Source organism: Babylonia areolata, chromosome 16 (assembly GCF_041734735.1).
Source record: "Babylonia areolata isolate BAREFJ2019XMU chromosome 16, ASM4173473v1, whole genome shotgun sequence".
NCBI lineage: Eukaryota > Metazoa > Mollusca > Gastropoda > Neogastropoda > Buccinidae > Babylonia > Babylonia areolata.
The window spans coordinates 24,000,816-24,005,815 of NC_134891.1; the positions used below are offsets into that span (position 1 = coordinate 24,000,816).

General features: G+C 39.6%; 1 protein-coding gene across 3 annotated transcripts in view; it reads right to left on the reverse strand.

Moving 5' to 3' along the window:
- The window catches only part of LOC143290938 (uncharacterized), a 47,796-nt gene extending 44,044 nt beyond the window's left edge, over window positions 1-3,752 (reverse strand). The window contains exon 1 of one of the 3 annotated variants that reach the window (XM_076600510.1): window positions 3,680-3,752. The gene's annotated coding sequence lies outside the window, so the exon portion shown is untranslated. Of the gene's footprint in view, window positions 1-3,073; window positions 3,105-3,370; window positions 3,448-3,679 lie in introns of those variants that run through there. The other 2 variants (XM_076600509.1, XM_076600512.1) reach the window with 2 other exon arrangements.
- Between the last annotated feature and the right edge of the window lie 1,248 nt (window positions 3,753-5,000).

Genomic DNA, 5,000 nt, shown 5'->3' on the forward strand with positions numbered 1-5,000 from the left:
GGGGAAAGAAAAAAAAATCTGAAGTACAAGGAAAAGGCTGGGAAGGGAGGCTATTTTTTTGTACCCAGGTAAGCAATCTTTTTGTGCAAAATGACCCAGTGTTTGTTAAGAGTTAGGTCTCCGACCGAGAAAAGGCGCTTTATTAAGTATCCATATCATTCATTCATATCGGGAGGAAGGTGGTAGAATGGTTAACTCACTCAGTACGTCCAGTCCTCTCTTCTCCTCTACACAGACCCCTCGGATGTCCAGTGGGTGTCTGAATGACCCAACCTTTAGCTTCCGTCGTCAGAATTGTGGTATTCTTTGTCAACATTCACCTCTTAAGTATAAGAGCCTTCCGCTTGCAATATTTTGATGATGGTAATTGGGGAGAAACGCTGTTAACGTCGTCTCTTTCGCCGTTCGTATGGAGAGAGTTAAGACGCTCATCTGCCAATACAGTGTCCGTGTGGGTCTGGGTTCGAATCCCGCTCTCGCCCTTTCTCCTCAAAGTTTGAAAATCAAACCGAACGTCCAGTCATTCGGATGAGACGATAAGCCCAGGTCCCGTGTGCAGCACGTACTTAGGTTGCCGCACTGAAAAAGAACCCATGGCAACGACAGTGTTGTAATTGTCCTCTGGCGAAATTCTTTAGAAGAATTCCACTCTTACATATATATATATATATATATATATATATATATATATATATATATATACTCAAATATTATATATATATGCTCACACTCAATGCCTGAACAGTGCGTTGGGTTTTGCTTTTGGTCAGGCATCTGCCTAGAGCAGATGTGATGTAGCGTATATGGACTTGTCCAAACACAGTGCATACGCCTCTTTGAGAACTGGAAACTGGTTGATCATAATGTTATGCAAACTGATATCTCCAGGAAAGAAAAAAAAATGAAGTAAAGTATAATAGATAAAAAAAAAGAAGAAAAAAGAAGAAGAAGAAATGGGGTAGGAGAGGGTTGGTATCAGACTGGTCGGATACACGTGCAAAAAATCTGTTTAAATTTTTTTTTATCTTATCTACATGATGAGGGCAACCCTTTCTATTCTGTCCTGAATGATGTAAGTAAGGTTATTCGCAGCAATTTGGAATTCTGAATTATTGTCATAAGTTTTCTTTTCAGGCACGCCCCTCAGTGTGGAGTGATGGCCTAGAGGTAACGCGTCCGCCTAGGAAGCGAGAGAATCTGAGCGCGCTGGTTCGAATCACGGTTCAGCCGCCGATATTTTCTCCCCCCTCCACTAGACCTTGAGTGGTGGTCTGGACGCTAGTCATTCGGATGAGACGATAAACCGAGGTCCCGTGTGCAGCATGCACTTAGCGCACGTGAAAGAACCCACGACAACAAAAGGTTTCTTCCTGGCTCTGTAGAAAAGTCCACTTCGATAGGAAACCCCCCCCCCCCCCAAACAAAACAAAAAGCAAAAAAAAAAAAAAAACAACCAACCAAACAAACAAAAAAACAAACAAAACAACAACAACAACAACAGCAACAACAACAACAACAAAAAACTGCACGCAGGAAAAAAAAAGAAAAAAAGAAGAAGAAAAGGTGGCGCTGTAGTATAGCGACGCGCTCTCCCTGTGGAGAGCAGCCCGAATTTCACACAGAGAAATCTGTTGTGATAAAAAGAAATACAAATAATTATAAATACAAATACAAAGCGAGAAGAAAGGCTCTGTTACCGAACATGTCCAATTCTAATTTACTGAACACAACATCCAGAAAAAAAAGAAAGAAAAAAAAGAAGAGAAAACGCCACTGAAAAAAAACAACAACAAAAAAACAAGCAAACTTATACTGGTATGACTTTTTTTTTTCTTACTGTGGAAATCTCTGATTTTATTTTGTTTTATTTCGTTTGATAAGTACAACTGCCTTTTCTTTTTTTCTTTCTTTTTTTTTCCCTCCATCTTCATCTTTATTAACTTTAATGATGGAAAGAAAATGCAATAGCATCAATTTGACGCTTAAGCCGTCATACAACGGTATTTCGGAAGTCTCAATAATTGTTTCCCTTCATCTTTAACTCACTCAGTACGGCCAGTCCTCTCTTCTCCTCTACACAGACCCCTCGGATGTCCAGTGGGTGTCTGAATGAGCCAACCTTTAGCTTCTGTCGTCAGAATTGTGGTATTCTTTGTCAACATTCACGTTTTCAGTATAAGAGCCTTCCGCTTGTAATATTTTGATGATGGTAATTGGGGTGAAACGCTGTTAACGTCGTCTCTTTCGCCGTTCGTATGGAAAGAATTAAGCAGCCGAAGTAGCTTGCTTATTTATTCATTATTTATTCATTCATTTAGTTATTCGTTTGTTTATTTATTTGTTTGTTTTTTGTTTGTTTATTTATTTACTTATTTATCTATTTATTTATTTACATTTGATCTTGCTGCATATTTACTGGTCTTGAGAAAGCATAAGCCATTTTGATTTCTTTTTTTCTTCTTCTTCTTTTCTTTACTTTCAAACAGATTAGTGCACACAAAACAATTCAAAATCTTCCACAATGTTTGGCGTTATCGGACGCTTTTCGCAACCAAAACACTTTGCTGCAACTACAACAATAGAAATGCTACACTGCTACACACACACACACACACACACACACACACACACGCACACAGACATATACATACATATCAGCTTCAATTTTTTTTCTTTTTTTTCTTCTTTTTTTTTTATCATCCTTAGCCCAATAAACAACAGCGAAGATAATCTCAATAATGTCGCAACTTCGAATTTACTGCGCAAAAAAACACACAAAACAAAGAAACAAACAAACAAAAAACCCAACAGCAGAAGATAAACACCATTGCGCCACAACTGTCCGGCACACACACACACACACACACACACAAACACACGCACACACGCACACACACACAAACACACCCACACACACACACACAAACACACACCCCCCCCCCCCCACACACACACAAACACCCCCCTCCCCCGACACACACACACACACGAACACACACACACACACACACACACACACACACACACACACACACGAACACACACAAACACACACACACACACACACACTCACGGAATCACAGTTTCAGTTTCAGTTTCAGTAGCTCAAGGAGGCGTCACTGCGTTCGGACAAATCCATATACGCTACACCACATCTACCAAGCAGATGCCTGACCAGCGGCATAGCCCAACGCGCTTTGTCAGGCCTTGAGAAAAAAAAAAAAGGTGAATAAATAATAGATAAGCGTACATAAATAAGTAAATAAATACATAAATAGATAAATAAATAAATAAATAATAATTATAATATGAGAAAAAAGGTAGTAATAATAATAATAATAATAATAAATAAATAAATCACAATACTCACACACGATAGCTGATGAGAGTGGATCTCCTCCTTGTCCGAGTGAAATTTAAAAAAAAAAGAAAAAGAAAAAAAAACAAAAAACAAAAAAACAAACAAAAACACACACACACAACAACAACAACAACAACAACAACAACAAACCCCCCAACAACAACAACAACAACAAAGCAACACACCGCGAATTTCCACGCTTTTTCGGGGGGGGTCTCTCCCTCTTCCTGATTTGCAGAGAGAGAGAGCAGAGAGAGCGAGAGAGAGAGAGAGAGTGTTACTACTCTAAGGAAAAAGCGAGCGAGAAGTGACGCTTACCTTGTCTCTCTCCCTCGCTCTCTCTCTTTCTCTCTCTTTCTCTCTCTCTGTGTGTGTGTGTTGTGTGAGAGTGAAAGTTGTGTGAGGTGACCTGTGTTTTTACACTGGATTGGCCAATCCTGTCCCTCCATCCCCTCCTTCCCTCCCTCCCTCTCTCCTTCCTTCCCAACCCCCCCACACCCCCCCCCCCTCTTTCTCTCTCCCTCCGCCGACGCTGACACACTTGTGTGTGTGTGTGTGTGTGTGCCACTAGAGAGGAGGAGGCCACTAGAGGGAGTGGGGGGGGGGGGAGGGAAAAAAAGGGAGGGGGACGCTTTCGTCCAGGCGGTGTTGGTGTTGGCTTTTGTACCCCTGCGTAACAAAAAAAAAGAAAAAAAAAAGAAAGAACAAGAACAAGAACAAGAACAAATGTTTTAATTGCGTATAGGCCTGTGACCCGTTGCAAACATAATATACATAAAGAAACGTACACAAGGCACACAAATAAGTAGATAAATAACAGACAGGTAAACAGATAAACAAATAAATGAATAAATAAAAAAGAAAGAACGATACAATATAAAGCAAAAAACAAAACAAAAAACAAAACAAAGAAAAACAAACAAACAACAACAACAACAAAACAAACAAAACAAAAAAACAAACAAAAAAAAACACACCACAATTCCCCCCCCCCTTCCCTCGCCCCAACCCCCACACCCCTAAGAAAACAAAACAACAACAACAAAAACAAACAAAATAACCCAAAACAACAAAAACAACAAACAAACAAACGAACAAACAAACAGAAAAAACAACGAAGCCCCCCCCAAAAACAAAACAAAACAAAACAAAACCAAACCAAACCAACCAAACTGGCCTGTCCAAAATCGAAAGAAACAACCAATGTAGCCTGCATCTCTTTTATTGTTTTTAATTCACATACACATGTACACACATGCGCGTATACACACATACAGACACCCGTGCGCGCGCGCGCGCACACACACACACACCCGTGCGTTTGCGCACCACACATACACACACACACACACACACACACACTGCAAGCTCAGGCGCCAGAACATTTGTATGATACAAAGAAAAGCCGACATTTTAAATGCGTAGCTGGCCTATTAATTATTTCTTCCTAAGTAAGTAAGTATAAGTAAGTAAGTGAGTGACTAACTGACTGAGTGACTAACTAGCTAACGAACGAACTAAACAACTAACGTTTTACTAACTCGAAAAGGAATAGATTAAAAAAAAGAAAAAGAAAAAAAAAAGAGAATTATTTTTTTTAAAAAGGACAACTAAACAAAAAAGATTTAAAAAAAAGCAC